The sequence below is a fragment of the Saimiri boliviensis genome, chromosome 8 (assembly GCF_048565385.1).
Source record: "Saimiri boliviensis isolate mSaiBol1 chromosome 8, mSaiBol1.pri, whole genome shotgun sequence".
NCBI classification, from domain to species: Eukaryota; Metazoa; Chordata; class Mammalia; order Primates; family Cebidae; genus Saimiri; species Saimiri boliviensis.
In genome coordinates, this window is record NC_133456.1 from 120,081,074 (window position 1) to 120,098,456 (window position 17,383).

At 51.0% G+C, this 17,383-nt stretch overlaps 3 long non-coding RNA genes and 1 pseudogene across 6 annotated transcripts in view; 2 read left to right on the forward strand and 2 right to left on the reverse strand.

The window, feature by feature from the left end:
* Window positions 1-13,658, forward strand: part of LOC141585471 (uncharacterized) — a 32,909-nt gene extending 19,251 nt beyond the window's left edge. For 3 of the 4 annotated variants that reach the window (XR_012519017.1, XR_012519019.1, XR_012519016.1), the window contains 3 exons: window positions 9,155-9,425; window positions 10,659-10,963; window positions 11,772-13,658. This is a non-coding gene — a long non-coding RNA (uncharacterized LOC141585471). The remainder of the gene's footprint in view (window positions 1-9,154; window positions 9,426-10,658; window positions 10,964-11,771) is intronic. The other variant, XR_012519018.1, reaches the window with a different exon arrangement.
* On the reverse strand, window positions 1,820-4,521 carry LOC141585470 (uncharacterized). The gene is made up of 4 exons (XR_012519015.1): window positions 4,436-4,521; window positions 3,940-4,047; window positions 3,584-3,736; window positions 1,820-3,087 (listed from the first exon to the last, which is right to left on the reverse strand). It is a non-coding gene; the product is annotated as an uncharacterized LOC141585470 (long non-coding RNA).
* Window positions 6,962-9,358, reverse strand: LOC141585472 (uncharacterized). Its single transcript, XR_012519020.1, has 3 exons — window positions 9,288-9,358; window positions 8,428-8,610; window positions 6,962-7,113 (listed from the first exon to the last, which is right to left on the reverse strand). It is a non-coding gene; the product is annotated as an uncharacterized LOC141585472 (long non-coding RNA).
* Window positions 13,122-13,218, forward strand: LOC141585511 (small nucleolar RNA U13; annotated as a pseudogene).
* Window positions 13,659-17,383: the final 3,725 nt, after the last annotated feature.

The window sequence follows — 17,383 nt, forward strand, 5'->3', positions numbered from 1 at the left end:
CTGGAGGTCTGGACAGCTCTCCCCTGGCAGCGAGGAGTTGTACAGCCTGTAGGCCTGTGGACCAGAGAGGGTAGGCAGGAGGGCTGACCCACAGCCAGGGGACAAGTTTGAAAGGGCCATCTCCCCAGGCAACCTGCCACAGGCACAGGTCTCCGGGGGAAGCTCGGGCCTCTCCTCCTCACCTGCAGGCTGGGGTAGAAGATGAGGGTCACGTGGTTCACCTCCACAATCAGGGCGGTAAGCCCCGAGCCTGTCCGACTCAGCATCAGGGAGAATGTGTTGTGAGCAAAGTCTTGGGCCAGCAGGATGCTGCCACACTGGGTGCTGAGGTCCCACACCCGGCTGTCGAAAGTCACCACATGCTGGGCTCGGGCAACCAGGGCATGGTCTGGGGAGAAGCAGCCCCAAAGGCAGGGTGAGTGGAGCCAGCTCCACCCACCACAGTGGGAACCCAATGCCTGCTGGGCACCCCACTGCCTAGAGCCCCAGCTTAGCCTGCCCTGAGGCCCAGAGTCCCCCTCTCCTTGTGCAGCAGCCAGCGGCCCAGCGATCCCTCACCTGCTTCAGGATGACATGAGCTGAAGGGCTATGGACCAATTCAGCCCTAATAATGAATGGAGTCCCCAGAACCGCTACAAAACTGCTGTGCTAAGTAACAAAGCCTGGCTCAGAGGCCACAGTCATACCTCTGTTTACATCAGATGTCCACGGCAGGCTGGCAGCTGCGGATGATAAAAACGTTATAAAATCGATTGTGGTGAGGCATGCACCGCTCTGAATAAACTAGAAGCCACTGAATGGTGCACTTAAATTTCACACATCGGCCAGGCATGGTGGCGCTAAGCCATCCCAGCACTTGGCGGGGCTGACGCAGGAGGATCACTTGAACCCAGGAGGTCAAGGGTGTAGGGAGCCGAGATCGCACCACTGCACTCCAACCATGACAACAGAGTGAGATCTAGTCTCAAAAAAAATCATACCAGTCATCCATTTAATCTCAAGGAAGCTACTGGTGGGGGTGGGGGTGGGGGAGGCCACGGAGAGAAAAGCATGGACTGTTTAAGTGGATGGCCAATGGCTCCCTCAAACATGACAGCAGTGTCCTGCTGACCTGGCCTGTGAAGGAGCAAGTGTGACCAGTCCAGCCAGCATGGCCCCTGAGCCATGCCTTGGGGGTGCTCGTGCCCATGGTGGGAAAGCACCATCCATGGTGCACAGCCAGACACCTGTTGGCCAGGGTCAGCATCCCAAGGGGGAGGCACTACCAGCGCCGTGGTCAGCTGTCAGAACTGAGGGCACAGAGCAGCCCATGGTGACACACACACAACTTCAGGACCAGGCTGTTTTCTAAAAAATCAGTGTGCTGCTTAGACCTGACTACACCCATGCTTCTAGGGAGCCGTAGGCCTCCCTGTGAGTCCCACACAAGATAAACCACTCCTTGTCAAGCCTGGGTACCTTGGCTGCCCATGGACATGAGGGGCTCCCTCGTGCGTTAAGAACTGTACATGCCCGTTACCCATGTGAGTGAGCCACGTGATTACCTGCATTTCACAGCGGAGGAAGCTGAGTCCACAGAGGTTAGCAGACTCACCTGAGCCACATGCAAGCTCCCCAGCAGCCCAGAGCTCGTCATCCCAGCACCACCCTTGGCTGCACTGCTGGGCCAGGCCTTCTAATCTGGAGAAAAGCAGGATGTGAAGCCTCAGCTCTAGTCCCATAAGACCTTGGGAAGTCCAATAAGATCTGGGCCCGGCACTGTGATGCCACAAGCCTCTGTAGGCTTCCATGTGCTCCCACAGTACCTGCCCCTGCATGGTCTGCTACTGTGCCCATGGGGCAGGGGGCTCCCAGGGAGGAAGGTGGCACAGCTCGGGGCAGGACTCAAACTCTCAGAGATCATGCAGCAGGCGGCATCTGAGCTGGTAGAACACGAGAGCATGTTGGCCTTGGACACCTCTCAGAGTGGCCGCAGCAGCTTCTACACCACCAGGTAGCTGGTCACCCAGGCCATGTCCAGGGGCTCATCCCCGCCCCCCCCCCCCGAGGCAGCAGTGGCAGTGTCACCACCACTAAGTAGTTCCTAGAGGGAACACACAGGACAAGTCACTATGCCTAGCCGAGCCTTGCTCCTTTTGGCTGCAGAGGGGGAGCTCACAGGTCCACAGGAAGAGCCCTGCCATGGAGAGCATTGGGTTGCCTCTCGGGGCTGTCCTTGTTCTAGGAAATCCCATAATGAGGTGGAGGAGGACAGACACTGGCCTGACAGTAGAGGTGATGGCTGAGGCTTGGACAGAAACAAGCTGCCCTATTTTGAGGACACAGATGTCTGATGTCATGTCTGATCTGCCCCCGGGTCTTGGGCAGCATAGGGCCTGTGTGTGGGGATGCCAAGGACAGGAGCTGGAAGGTGTAGGAAATTGTTTTGGTTTTTGAGACAGAATCTCATTCTGTTTCCCAAACTCGGGTATAGTGGTACGATCTCGACTACCTGTGACCTCTGCCACCTGGGTTTAAGTGATTCCCCTGTCTCAGCCTCCAGAGTAGCTGGAACTACATGCACTCACTGCCATGCCTGGCTAATTTTTGAATTTTTAGTAGAGTCAGGGTTTCACCATGTTGGCCAGGCTGGCTGGAACTCCAGACCTCAAGTGATCTGCCCAAAGTGCTGAGATTACAGGCATGAACCAGTGTGCCCGACCAACAGGTCTAGGAAGTTTCTACAGCTGAGCGGAGGACTGGAACTTGCTTAATATGTAGAGCAGGCTCAAGCCTGTGAGATCTGAATGATTAGGAAGATCTTGGCTCAGGTGGGGGCGGAGTGGGAAGAGGAACATTGCACATTCTGTTGTTGATGGGCCAGTGAGGGGGAGGGACAGGTAGCCTCACTTACCTTTTAGGGAGCTCAGAGGCCCTGCAGCTGGGGGCAGGAAGCAGCTTCAACACCCTCACTGCCAGTTGAATCCATTTGTTTGGCATTCCCACCAGATCCCACTCACCAGGTAGGCGAATAACCAGACAGGCGATTCTTCAACCAAGCCAACGCCCCGCCCTGGAAGCTCTTCCCTTCCTCAGCCTACATTCTGACTGCAAGATGGCAGGAGCAGACATTTGTGTTACATCCTTCCTAGGTCAGAGCAGAAGCCAGAGTCCTCCCCTCACCACCCCAGCCTTGGGACCTCCCAGTCACATCAGCCCCACCACCTTGCTATTCATGCAGGCCAGGCAAGGTGGCTCATGCCTGTAATCCCAGCACCGAGTCTCTGGAGCCCAGGATTCTGAGACCAGCCTGGCAAATATAGTGAAACCCCGTCTCTACTAAAAACACAAAAATTAGCCAGGTATGGTGATGAATGCTTGTAATCCCAGCTACTTGAGAGGCTAAGGCAGGAGAATCACTTGAATTTGACAGAGGTTGCAGTGAGCTGAGATCACTCCACAGCACTCCAGCCAGGGTGACAGAGTACGAGACTCCATCTCAAAAACAGGCCAGGCACATCTCTCTCCCAGGCCTCTGTTCAGTGGTGCCCCCACCTGCAGCTCTGTTCCCACACTGACCCCATGGCTCTTGCTCAAACTGTACCTTCTCAACGCTGGCCATAGCCACACCATAGGTTCTTCTGCCCACCATCTCAACAATGTCCCTTCTCTAGCATTTGCCACCTAATGTATGGCTCAGTAGTGGTAAATGATGGGCAGTGGGCCACACCCAGCCTGTGGTCATCTTCTGCACAGCCTGCAAGAAAGAAGGGCTTTTATGTGTTTGTAAAAGATTACAAAACAGGCCAGGAGTGGTGGCTCATGCCTGTAGTCCCAACACTTTGGAAGACCAAAGGAGTTGCATCACTGAAGGTCAGGGGTTTGACACCAGCCTGGAGTGGCAAAACCCTGTCTCTACTAAAAATGCTAAAAATTAGCCAGGTATAGTAGTGCACACACCTGTAATCCCAGCAACTCAGAGGGCTGAGGCAGGAGAATCACTTGAACATAGGTGGCAGAGGCTGCGATGAGCTGAGATCACACCACTGAGACAGAGTGAGACTCCATCTAAAAAAAAAAATTACAAAACAAAACAAGGAAATGTGACAGAGAAGAACGGCCTGCTTAAGAGGTGACTCTCAGGCTCTCTGCAGGGAGCGGTGCACACCCTGCTGTAGATTTCTCATGCTTCGTGTCTGTCTCTGAGTAAAACTGAGCTTCCTGAAGGCAGGGGTCCGCCTGGCCCACTGTGGCCCTCTGCAGCAGCTCCTAAAATCCTGCCTGCACTGGGACCATGCTCGTGAGGTCTCCGTGGAGTAAGGAAGAAACCCCAGCTTTCTCTCCTGTGAAATGGGGCAGTCAGAGGAGTCAGTGAGTCAGAGCGTGTCGACGCATTCAGCATTGCGCCTGATACGTGGCAGGAAGGCCGGATGCGCCACTCCCAACCCTGCATTACCTGGTTATGAGGTCATACAGGTCCAGCAGGGGCTTGCAGAGCCTCTTCAGTGCCCATGAGAATGTGGCCTCAGCCCCGGACAGCATCGAATGGGCCACCTGGAGAGGGAGGGGACAGAGAGCTGTCTCTGTTGTCCTCAACTGCCAGCCATCCTTGCCCTCAGTCTCCAGCTCCAGGGTGCCTTTCACGGCCCCTCGGGCCACCCTAATGGGCCTGGGACCCCGGTTGACTGGCATCCCAGAAACCCAGGCCTGTAGCCACCACATGGCCTCCTCTGCCTACTCCCGCCACACCTCCTCCAGGGGCTGCAGCATCACTTCCAGGAAGGCGTTCTTCAGTGTGGCCAGGGGCCCTGCAAAAGGCAGCCACCACCCACCATGAGGCCTCTGGGGAGCTCAGAGGCCCAGCCCAGGTCTGGAGGAGATAGGGCCTGTTCCTGGGATTAAAATGGTGGGGGAAAAGAAATAGAGTAGAAGGCACTGAAGATTGCAGGTGAGTTGTTACAGTAAACCCGAGCTGCCTCTGCATGGCCTGCTTACAAGTTGTCTGGGAACTTGGATTGGGGGAGGGTTCCCCCCACTTCTAGAAGTGATACGAGGCTCTCTGCACCTGAACTGTTTGCACAAACGGGGTTTATGCTGAACTCCTGCTTGCCTCCTAGGAGTCTGACAGTGTGCTCTGAGCCAAGCAGCACCTGCCAATTAGGCAGCCCCACTAAATACCCTGGGTGACATAGTGCTGGGACAGCCAAGTGCCTCCCATGTGAAGGCACTGGACTGGGAGAGGACACTGGGTGCTGGCCCTGGTTCCCCCTGGACTCCGCCCTGGCCCCTTTCCCTGTGCCGACATTCCTGCTTTCTCTCACTGTAGTCAATGACAGCTGTGAACAGCACAGTGGGCCGAGTCATGGAGCACTCTTTCAAATTCACTGCCCTGTGGGTGGCCATGGGAATCTGGCACAGCAGAGAGGATATAGAGGGGGCATTTAATAGCCAGTCAGAGGGACACCTACCCTGGCATGGGGCGCGGTCTTAGCCCCAGATGGTGGAGAGGCCAGAAGTTCCTAGTCCTGCCAGGAGGACAGTCAAGGCAGCCGCTGTGAGCATTTAATGACCATGCGGCCACAAAGAGCTCATCGTGGAACCAGAAAGAGACCCTGTGGCAGTAAGCATCACAGAAACAAGGCTGTACACTCAAAAGAAAGCAGGCAGAAGACTGAAGAAACTGAGGCAGCAGGCATAAGGAATATTAGCTTGGAGACCTTGTAAGAATAAGACAGAAGCCCATGAAAAAAAAGAAGGTTGGGTCAGGCACTGTGGCTCACACTTATAATCCCAGCACTTTCGGAGGCTGAGGCCAGTGGATCACAAGGGCAAGAGATCAAGATCATCCTGGCCAAAATGGTGAAGCCCTATCTCTTCTAAAATACAAAAACGAGCCAAGCATTGTGGTGCATGCCTGTGGTCCCAGCTACTTGGGAGGCTGAGGCAGGAGAATCACTTGAATACGGGAGGCAGAGGTTGCAGTGAGCTGAGATTATGCCACTGCACTCCAGCCTGGTGACACAGCGCGAAAAAAAAAATAAATATGCCACCACCATTTGCAGGACTGGATGTGAAAAGAAAAAAATGTGTATAAGGTTAAATGCGTGCTATAGAAGAACTACCACCTGTTCAGCAGCTGAGCACACCGTGATTCCTAACTCAGCAAAAGAACCCCTGCTCTGGGAAAAACTAAGTGAACTGCTGTTTCCAAAATGCATTTTTATGATTGAAAATCTGTTTCCCAAGCCCTCCTTCCAGTCCTTGGCACTGTGACAAGCGTTTCTTACTTCTGAGGACGTGGGGTTGGAGATGCAAAAGGGAAAGTCACAAAGGCTGAGTTCCAGCTGTCCTATGTGGCTATGCTATTGGGAGCGAGTTCATCTCTTTAGGAAATGAGCTCAGGGTACTCAGATCACCTTGCCAGACTCTGGTGCTCTCTCTGGATGTCCCACCTGGCCTGAGCACCCTACCTTGTGGCTGAGGCCAGGATCTGTGTGCTGTGGAGCTCATGGCCCAGCTCCAGCTGGTAAGCGCCATCTAAGCCACTCTCTGTCGGCAGCCTCCGGCCGGTGCTGCACTGGTGCGCTGGCTGCTTTGCCTGAGCTGTGAAGATTGATCAACGGACCCCTGCCCTCCTATGCCAGGCAGCCCTCCACCAGGGCTCCAAGAGGAGGAGGGCCCAGCCCAGCCTGGCCTCAGCCGTGTCCTCCCAGCCCTGTGGTCTGCTTCACCTGTCACTCCATTAGAACCTGTTCTTCGGGAGGTCTTAAGAGAGGGATGAATGTCCCCTCAGCAGACACACCTTTTTTTTTTTTTTTTTTAAATGAGCAGGTACTAAGTCCTACTCAGAGCCCACAGAATGACTAATGGAAAATCCTGTGGTGACAGCATATCTTAGCCTGCAGAGCCACAGCCTCAAGAAACAGGGCAGACCATGCCACCTCCAACTGCCCCACAGCCAGACATGCAGTGCCTTACCCAGCAGGCTGCACTGGATCCTCAGGGAATTGGTCCAGAGCCGGCCTCGCTGCTGCAGCAGGCTAAGGGCACACAGCCCCGCCAGTCCTGACACGACGAGCTCTGCACCCAGTGTGGCCGCCCAGTGTCCATCCTCCTCCTTCCTTTCCAGCAGTGCTGCCGGGACAGAGAGCAGGCAGGAGAAAGGGTCAGACCCCAAGGACCAACACCCTGAGCCCCAGGCAAAGAGGGGACTCAGGATATGCCAGGGGCCTTGGGGTTGGGGGTCTCATTGAAGAGTCAACACCTGTGCCCTGCACAACAGCCCACAGACAGGCCTGATCACGGCTCACTGCAGCCTTGACCTCTCAGGCTCATTTGATCCTCCCACCTCAGCCTCCCAAGTAGTAGCTGGAACTACAGACTTGTGCCGCCACCTTGGCTAATGTGTGTGTGTGTGTGTGTGTGTGTATACATGTATTTTAGAAACAGGGGTCTATGTTGTCCAGGCTGATCTTGAGCTCCTGGACTCGAGCAATCCTCCTGCCTTGGCTTCCCAAAGTTCTGGGATTATAGGCATGGGACACTGTGCTTGGCCCAAGAATAAAGTAGAATGAGGCTGGGCACAGTGGCTCATGCCTGTAATCCCAGCACTTTGGGATGCCAAGGCAGGCAGATTTCCTGAGGTCAGAAGTTTGAAACCAGCCTGGCCAACACAGTGAAAACCTGTCTCTACAAAAATACAAAATAAATAAATAACCAGGTGTGGTGGTGGGCACCTGTAATCTCAGCTACTCAGGAGGCTGATGCAGGAGAATCGCTTGAACCCAGGAGACAGAGGCTGTGGTGAGCCAAGATTGCACCATTGCATCCAGTCCCAGCAACACTGTGAGACTGTCTCAAAAAAAAAAAGGAATGAAACAAAATCAAATAGGACATATGACAAAAGAATTAACCACACCTCATAGGTTGTTGGATAAATTTCACCTTCTGAAGCTTCTGCTTCTGCAACACTGAAGGTCATCCAGAACACACAGGTGGAACTGGGCCAGCTGTTATGACTCCCAAACACCCACATGAGGTGGTCAACAGCCACTGCTCCAAGTGCCCCCAGCTTCAGCCCCTGTCCTTACTTTGGAATCATTCAGAACACATAAGCGGCACACCCAGGTGCCACCGCCCTGGCTCTGGCACCGGGCCCACACCTGCTCAGCCTGGGTGTGTGTTTTAAATGCCCTGTGTATTTTAGGTCAAAATGTTACATGTTTCTGACCATGGGTGAGAATAAAAACTGCCCCAAAGCTGCTATTTTAAGGTTTGTGGGGGCAGTTGGAGGTTGGGGAGGTTCTGGGGGCTCACTGAGCCTACGTCTGTCCTTAGATGGGTTGTTGATATTGAGAGGCTGGGCTGATGAGGACCATCAGTAGGCATTTGGCCCACACCCTAGCCTGGCCACAGGGGAGATGGGGCACAAGGGGTTTCATAGCCTACCTGTCAGGTGGGCTTGGTCACTCAGCAGATGGCTCAGTGATGCAGAGAGGCCAGCTTGCAGCCTGCCTGCTGCGTGAGGTTCCCTGTAAAGATGACAGGGCTGCCCCCATGACCAGTTTCATCTCCAGCTGCTCCTGGAACCACTCAGCCTTGCCGACCATGGGTGGCTGCATGTCTCCAGTCCTGAAAAGGCCTTGGTGTCACCCGAATGACAGGCTTGGCCAGCAAGCCCAGCCATGATCACACAAGCTGAGATTGGAGAGAGGGCAGGAGACAGCCCAGCTAATGGCTTTGTATGCTGATCCTTCCCCAGTTTTGATTTTCCTTGAGATTGAGTCTCACTCTGTCACCCAGGCTGGAGGGCAGTGGCAGGATCCTGGTTCAATGCAAACTCCACCTCTGGGTTCAAGTGATTCTCCTGCCTCAGCCTCCCAAGTAGCTGGGATGACAAATGCACACCACAGTGCCCAGCTAATTTTTGTATTTTTAGTAGAGACCGGGTTTCACCATGTTGGCGAGGCTGGTCTCAAACTCCTGAGCCCAAGTGATCCGCCTGCCTTGGCCTCCCAAAGTGCTGAGATTACAGGTGGGAACCACTATGCCCAGCCCTTCCCCAATTTTTTTAAACTCTGGATTTCTCAAAATTAGAAACCTGTGTTATAAATTCAGACATAAACACAAAGGACTCCTCTTCTCTCACTGACAACCCCCTCGTTGGATCTATCAGAAACTCTGTCGGCCATCACTATGGAACGTGACTAGAGTCCACCCCATCTGCCATCTCTGCTGCCCACCAGCTCCAGCCCTGGTCATCGAGCCTGTCTGACTGAAACATCCTCCCGGCTCTCCCGGCTCCCAACCTGCCGCTGGCAACGGATCTCCACGTGGTGACCAGACACTTCCAATGATGGCACACTAGCGTTTCTTACAGTGCAATCCAAAGTCCTTGAGGCCTGTGAAGCCAGAACTTTGTTGGTCACTGGTGCAGACACTGGCAGGTGGGCCACAGGGACAGCTCATTACACTCCAGGGCCCCACATGGGAGATCCTCTAGAAAAGACATGTGCAACAATAAATACCATGTTTGATGACCCCACCAAGCTGCAGACACACCCCACACACCCCTCTGATAGCCACTAGCTGGTCAGTTCACCCAAAAGATGTCAAAACAATACTTGCTATTGCCAGACCATCACTACTTAATGCTATGTTTCCCTGATCCCCACCGACATGTGTGCAGATGTGTATGTATGTGCATGCATCTGTATACAGACGTATCTGTACATGGATGTGTGTAGATGTGTATGTATACAGATACGTGGAAATACAGATATGTGTGTATGAATGTGTGGATATGGATGTGTGTACATGTAGACATGTGTATGACTGTGTGTATACGGACGAGTGTGCAGATGTGTGTAAAGACGTATATATATATGGATGTTTGTATCTGAATGTATGTGTACAAATATGTCTACATGTGGATGTAGATGCTCGCAGCTCCTCCTGCTGGCAGGCACATCCTAGAGCCGGCTTTCTTCAGTGTGTATCGGAGGCTGCGTGGTGTTCTCAGAGCTTCCTCAGGGTGCAGGTGAACAGGGTGAGCACAGAACTTCTCTCCTAAACCACACTTTGCAGTTAAAGAGAACACTAGCCACAAATGCGTCAGGTCAGCGGGCGAAAACTGGGGCTCTCCAGGCAACACCGGACCAACCCCCACACACCGAGGTAGTGGGTGTCAAACAGAACACTTCCCACATCAACCTTAAATCCCTCAAACTTTAAGGTTGAACCCAAGCCTCGAACCCCTGGGCCCAGGGATTCAAGGTTGAACCTGAGCTCTGGCACTTTGTATTCATGAGCTCATCTGTCGCCGTTTCCCCATCTTGTACGGGGTTAGAAAAAAGACTTGAAGAAGGGACTTGCTGGAACAGGCTCCGGAAAGTTATAGAGCGCAGGCTGTTACTGTAATTTTGATGAGTCTGGGGCAGATAGAACTAGAATTTCTCCAAAGGCAAATAAACATTTCCAGGCTTCAGACAGCTCTATAGGGAGTGGCAGGAAGGTCCGAGGGGAGGTACAGGCAATCTGTGCTTCCATATTTAGCAAATAACAAGACGTTCAAGGCCCCCTGGGAGTTCTGGAAATGAAGCAGATGTCTCAGCCATCAGACAGGTGGGGCTTTAGGAAGAAGACGGCTTTCCCCTGACACGCGTCTTCTCCCCACCCAGGCTGACGGCACAGGTGGAAATGGAGAGAGTATTTATGCAGCAAGACATCCAGCCCCAGCTTCAGATGCGCCACTCCAGCCATCTGAGAAGACACTGCAAATTGAGGCAGAATTGGGTGATCCACTGCTGAACGTGCCCAGTGGTCATGCCTGGTGGGATCAAGGCTAAAGGTGCTATTTGTACCCTGGCTGGAGTGCAGTGGTGCAATCTCGACTCACTGCAACCTGCACCTTCCAGATTCAAGCAATCCGCCTGCCTCAGCCTCCTGAGAAGCTGGGCCCACAGATGTGCACAACCACGCCCAGGTAAGTTTTGTATTTTTGGTAGAGACAGGGTTTCACCTTCTTGGCCAGCCTGGTCCCAAGTTCCTGACTTCATGTGATCCTCCCACCTCACCTCCCAACATTTGTACACTTTCTGAAGTCACTGTTCTGCTTGAAAAGGGGATAGAAGATTTAAATCTTCTCCCCGGGATGGAGGAAACAGACACGAAACTTCAACACAACGACAAGGGCTTCAAGTGACTAAGTTCTATCCAGGTACCCTTGGGTAAGAACCCTTGAAAAGGACCTACTAAGATGAAAATGAGCCGGCACAACACAGTAAGCCGCATCTCCACAAAAAGAAAAGAAAAGAAAAAAATGGAAGGGCATGATGGCACAGGCCTTAGATCCAGCTACTTGGGAGGCTGAAGCAAGAGGATCGCTTGGGCTCAGTGGTTCAAGGCTGCAGTCATCTGGGATCATGCCATTGCATAGAAGACCTTGTGAAAGAAAGAGGAAAGTGGGTGAGAAAAAAAGTGGGGGAAGAGAGAGGGGAAAGGAAAGAAAAGAGGTAGGAAAAGGAAGAAAGAGGGAATAGAGGGAGGGAGAGAAAGGAAAGAAAAGAAAAGAGAAAGACATATAAACCTTGTGGCCGGGGAATTCCACTGTTAAGAATGTGCTCTGCAGAGAGAATGGTGTTCACCACAGAATGATTGTAAGAGAGGAAACCTGGGAAAAACTCAAGAGCACTTCATTATGAAACTAGCTGAATACATTCCATTAAATGGACTTTTACATGGTCATTCGCACTACACGGGACACACAGATTTTGTTTGTTTTTCTTTTTTAGGTAGATATATTAACTCCACGTGCTGATCGTGTGTATAGATCATCTCGGAAAGGAATCACCAAAAAAACCCTAACAGTGGTTGGCTTTCAGGAGAGGAGGGAGAGCGGCTTTAAGGCGGCACCAGCACCAAACAATAGAACTTTGTGCAATGAGGACCATGTTTGAGGACCATCTGCAGCTGCGGATCACCTGAAATGTGGCCGATGCAGCCAAAGAACCAAATCCTTCATCTTCTTTAATGTTAATTCATTTAGATTTTTTTTTCTATTTTGAGATGAAGTCTAGCTCTGTTGCCCAGGCTGAAGTGAGGCTGCATGATCTTGGCTAACCGCAACCTCTGTCCCCAGGTTCAAGCAGGTCTCCTGCCTCAGCTTCCCAAGTAGATAGGGTTACAGGGCCTCACCACCACATCTGGCTTCTTTCTGTGTTTTTAGTAGAGATGGGGTTTCACCATGTTGGTAAGGCTGCTCTCAAACTCCTGACCTCAGAAGAGCCACCTGACTCTGCCTCCCAAAGTGCTGGGATTACAGGCAGGAGCCACCATATCCGGCCTCACTTCGATTTCAAGAAACACAGAAGCCACTGGCTGCGATATGGGAGACTCAGTTCTATACTCTTTCATAGGTTTTGAACTTTGAATCATTTAAATGCATTGCCTATTTTCTTTAGTTGTAGAACCTACTAGGATAGTATTTAGACTATTAATCTAAATGAAGTCTACCATAGATTTTAAATTGTAATAGCAAATGCTGATATATAAAAAGATTGCCAAGGTGTGTGTGTGTGTATTAAGTGTGCATGTGTATATATATGTGTATGTGTATTTCCTTTTTTTGTGTGAGTCAGAGTCTCGCTCCGCCACCCAGTCTGGAGTGCAGTATTATGAACTTGGCTCACTGCAACCTCTGCCTCCAGGGTTCAAGTGGTTCTCCTGCCTAAGCTTCCCGAGTCACTGGGATTACAGGCATGCACCACCACGTCCAGCTCATTTTTGTATTTTTAGTAGAGAAGGCATTACACCATGTTGGCCAGGCTGGTCTTGAACTCCTGACCTCAAGTGATCCACCTGCCTCGGCCTCCCAAAGTGCTGAGGATTACAGAAATGAACCAGCATGCCCAGCTGCAAAGGTGTATTTTTGAGTAAAAAGAACAACGTACAAACAAAAAGTAGAGAACAGCTGGGGGTGGTGGCTCATTCCGATCATCCTAACACTTTGGGAGGCTGAGGTGGGAAGATCGCTGGAGCCCAGGAGGTTGAGGCTGCAGTGAGCCATGTTTGCACCACTGCCCTCCAGCCGGAGTAATGGAGCAAGACCCTGCCTCAAGAAAAATTAAAAGTAAAATTAAGAAATCAAAACCTAAGCATGACGATTGGGTTTTCATGCTATTTTATGATATGCACCCTCCTCAAAACTTGTTATGGTATCATCACATCACCCACCTGATGCGAAAAATAAAAAATAAAACCCAGAAACTCAAACTAAAAATATTTGCAAATCTATAGCGTTATGCGTTGTCCCGTGTCTCCCCGAAAGACGCTGAAGCCCTATGCCGCAGGGTCTGTGGATGCGACCTTATTTGGAAATAGACTCTTCACATGTGATCAGGCTAAGCTGAGGTAATGAGGGTAAATTTTAATCCCGTGTGCCTGGTGTCCTTATAAAAAGGAAATGTGTGGACAAAGACACCTACCAAGGGAAGACAATGTCAAGACAGAGACAGAAGACCACCTACAAGCCAAGGAACTCTGGAAGCTCTGAGAATCCAGGAGCGAGACCTGGGACAGACCCTCCCTCACAGCCTTCACAGGAAAAACAAACAAACAATAAAAAATCTCTTGATTTCAGACTCCTGGCCTCCAGAACTGTGAGAATAAACCTCTGTGGTTGAAGCTACACAGTTTAGGGTACTTTGTTAAGGCAGCACTGGGAAATGAATACAGATTTCTTGGGGCGTGCATCAACACTCGTGAAGGAAATTTGGGACATGGCATGCTTGAACTTACGATTCATACTTTTCTCTACTTTGAATTCTTTTTTTTGAGAGGCAGGGTCTCACTCTGTCACCCAGGCTGGAGTGCAGTGGCACAAGCACGGCTCACTGCAGGCTCCACCTTCTGGGCTCCAGCAATCCTCTTGCCTCAGGCTCCTGAGTAGCTGAGACTACAGGCACATGCCACTGTGCCTAATTTTTAAAAAATGTTTTGTAGAGATGGGGTCTTGCTATGTTGCCCAGGTTTACACCTGGAACTCCTAGCCTCAAGTAATCTTTCCACCTTGGCCTCCCAAAGTTCTGGGATTATAGGTATAAGCCATTGTGACTGGCTTGCCTTTTTTTTTTTTTTTTTTAAAGACAGAATCTTGCTCTATTGCCCAGGCTGGAGTGCAGGGACATGATCTCAGCTCACTGCAACCTCCACCTCCTGGGTTCAAGCAATTATTTTGCCTCAACCTACCGAGTAGCTCAGCTTATAGGCTCCTACCACCACACCCAGCTAATGTTTGTATTTATATTACAGGCGGGGCTTCACCAGTGGGCCAGGCTGGTTTCAAACTGCTGACTTCAGGTGATTCGCCCACTTCAGCCTCCCAAAATGCTACGATCGTGGCTCACTGCAACCTCTGGCTCCTGGGTTCAAGCAATTCTCCTGCCTCAGCCTCCCAAGTAGCTGGGATTACATGTCCTGCCACCATGTCCGGCCAGTTTTTGTACCTTTAGTAGAGACGGATGTTTCACCATGTTGGCCAGGCTGGTCTTGAACTCCCGACCACAGGTGATCCACCTGCCTCAGCCTCTCAAAGTGCTAGGATAACAGGCATGAGCCACTGTGCCCGGCCTACTTCCATTATTATTACATTGTAATATATAATGAAATACTTACACAACTCACCGTAACGTAGAATCAGTGGGAGCCCCGAACTTGTTTTCTGAAACTAGATGGTCCCTTCTGGGGGTGATGGGAGACAGTGACAGATCAACAGGCATTGGATTCTCATAAGGAGCACGCAGTCCAGCTCCTTCTAATGTGCTGTTTACAGTAGGGTTCATGCTCTTATGAGACTCTAACAACGCCACCGATCTGACTGGAGGTGGAGCTCAGGTGGTGATGCCAGCAATAAGGAGTGGCTGTGAACACAGATGGAACCTCCCTCACGCACCCACTGCTCACCTGCTGTGCTGCCTGCCCAGTTCCTAACAGGTGAGCCGGGCACAATGGCTCATGCCTGTAATCCCAGAACTTTGGGAGACTGAGGCAGGTGGATCACCTGAGGTCGGAAGTTCAAGACCAACCTGACCAACATAGAGATACCCTGTCCCTACTAGAAATACAAAAATTAGCCTGGCATGGTGGCTCATACCTGTAATCCTAGCTACTTGGAAGTCTGAGGAAGGAAAGTCGCTTGAATCTGGGAGACAGAGGTTGCAGAGAGCCAAGATCACGCCATTGCATTCCAGCCTGGGCAACAAGAGCAAAACTCCATATCAAAAAAAAAAAAAAAAAAAAAAAAAAAAAGTCCAGCTACAGTGGCTCAGACTTGTAATCCCAGCACTTTGGGAGAATCAGGAGGGCGAATCACCTGAAATAAGGAGTTTGGGACCAGCCTGGTCAACATGGTGAAACCCTGTCTCTACTACAAATACAAAAATTAGCCAGGTGTGGTGGTACACGCCTGTAATCGCAGCTACTCAGGAGGCTGAGGCAGGAGAATTGCTTGAACCTCGGAGGTGTAGGCCAGATTTACCTGAGATTGCACTGCTGCACGCACTGAGACTCTGTCTCAAAAAAAAAAAAAAAAAAAAAAAAAAAAAAAAAAAAAAAGAAAGGAAGAAAAAGAAAAAAAAGAAAAACAAAAACAAAACAGGCTACAGACTGGTACTGATCCGTGGCCAGTAGGGTTGGGGACTCCAGCTGTAGACAATATATAATGATCAAATCAGGGTAACTGAGACAATCATCACCTCAAATATTTTTCTGGTGTTTTGGGAACATGAAAATCTATCTATCTTGAAATATTCAAATAAATTCTCATTCACTCTAATTTCCCTTGTGCACTATTGATTACTGTAACTTATTCCTTCTATCTAGACCTTCTTATCTTTCATTCATTCTTTTTGTAAATTATTTTTATTAATTCTGAGACAGTCTCTCTCTTTCTGCCAGGCTGCAGTGCAGTGACATGATCTCGACTCACTGCAACCTCCACCTCCCGGGTGCAGGCAATTCTCCTGCCTCAGCCTCCCGAGTAGCTGGGATTACAGGCATGCATCACCATTCCTAGTCTACTTTTTTATTTTTATTAGAGATGGGGTTTCACCATGTTGTCCAGGCAGGTCTCGAACTCTCGACCTCAAGCAATCCGCCCACCTCGGCCTCCCAAAGTGCTGAGATGAGCCACAGCACCCGGCCATTTATTTCAACATTCATTTATTTTATAAATAACTACTGCATGGTTGTCATATACCCGGCAGGGTTCGAGGCTCTGGGGAAACAGCAATGAGCAAAACAAAGTTCCCGATCTCTTACTGCAGGTGTCCCCAAACTATGGCCCGAACTGCGGGCAGCATGTGGCCCCCTGAGGCCATTTATCCGGCCCCCCGCCGCATTTCAGGAAGGGGCACCTCTTTCATTGGTGGTTAGTGAGAGGAGCACAGTATGTGGCAGCCCTCCAACGGTCTGAGGGACAGTGAACTGGCACCCTGTGTAAAAAGTTTGGGGACGCCTGTCTTAATGGATCCATCATTCTAATGAGGGGGAAAGAGACAGGCAATCCATAAACAAACCATTAGCTCCGACAGCACATCAAGTGGAGAGTGCTATGAAAAATAAACACTAAAGCAGGTGCAGCCAGGTGCCGTGGCTCACACCTGTAATCCCAGTACTGTGGGAGGCTGAGGTGGATGGATCCCTTGAGGTTAGGAGTTCAAGACCAGCCTGGCCAACATGGTGAAATGCCATCTGTACTAAAAGTACAAAAAAAAAAAAAAAAATGACCCAGGAGTGGTGGTGCCTGCCTGTAATCCTAGCTACTCAGGAGGCTAAGGTGGGAGGATTGTTTGAACTTGGGAGGCGGAGGTTGCAGTGAGCTGACATTGCGTCACTGCACTCCAGCCTGGGGAACAGAGCAAGACTCTCTTCCAAAACAAAAAAGTAAAGAGAAATCAGGTGCAGGTGTAGAGTGCACTAGCACGAGCAGGGGCACTGTGATGGTGGAGAAGGTGGTCAGGAAAGGCCTCTCTGTGAAGGTGATAGGCATGAGGGCTGAGCCTGGGGAGAGCAGCATGGGAGGGCTCTATGTGTTGGTCCCATTTATGGTCCTTTTGTTTAGTTTTGTTTTGTTTTTGAGACAAAGTCTTGCTGTGTCACCCAGGCTGGAGTGAAGTGGCACAATCTCAGCTCACTGCAATCTCCACCACCAGGGTTCAAGCCACCTCAGCCTCCCAAAGAGCTGGGATGGCAGGCATGAGTCACTGCATCTGGCCTATGCATCGACATGTTCAAATTCTTCTGAAAGCTGTGCTTCAGGAAGAGTGTTCTGACAGCCATCGGAAATAAATGACAGAATGGCAGCACAAGGATCATGTCAGTGACAGAGTGGCTGTGGACAACTGCT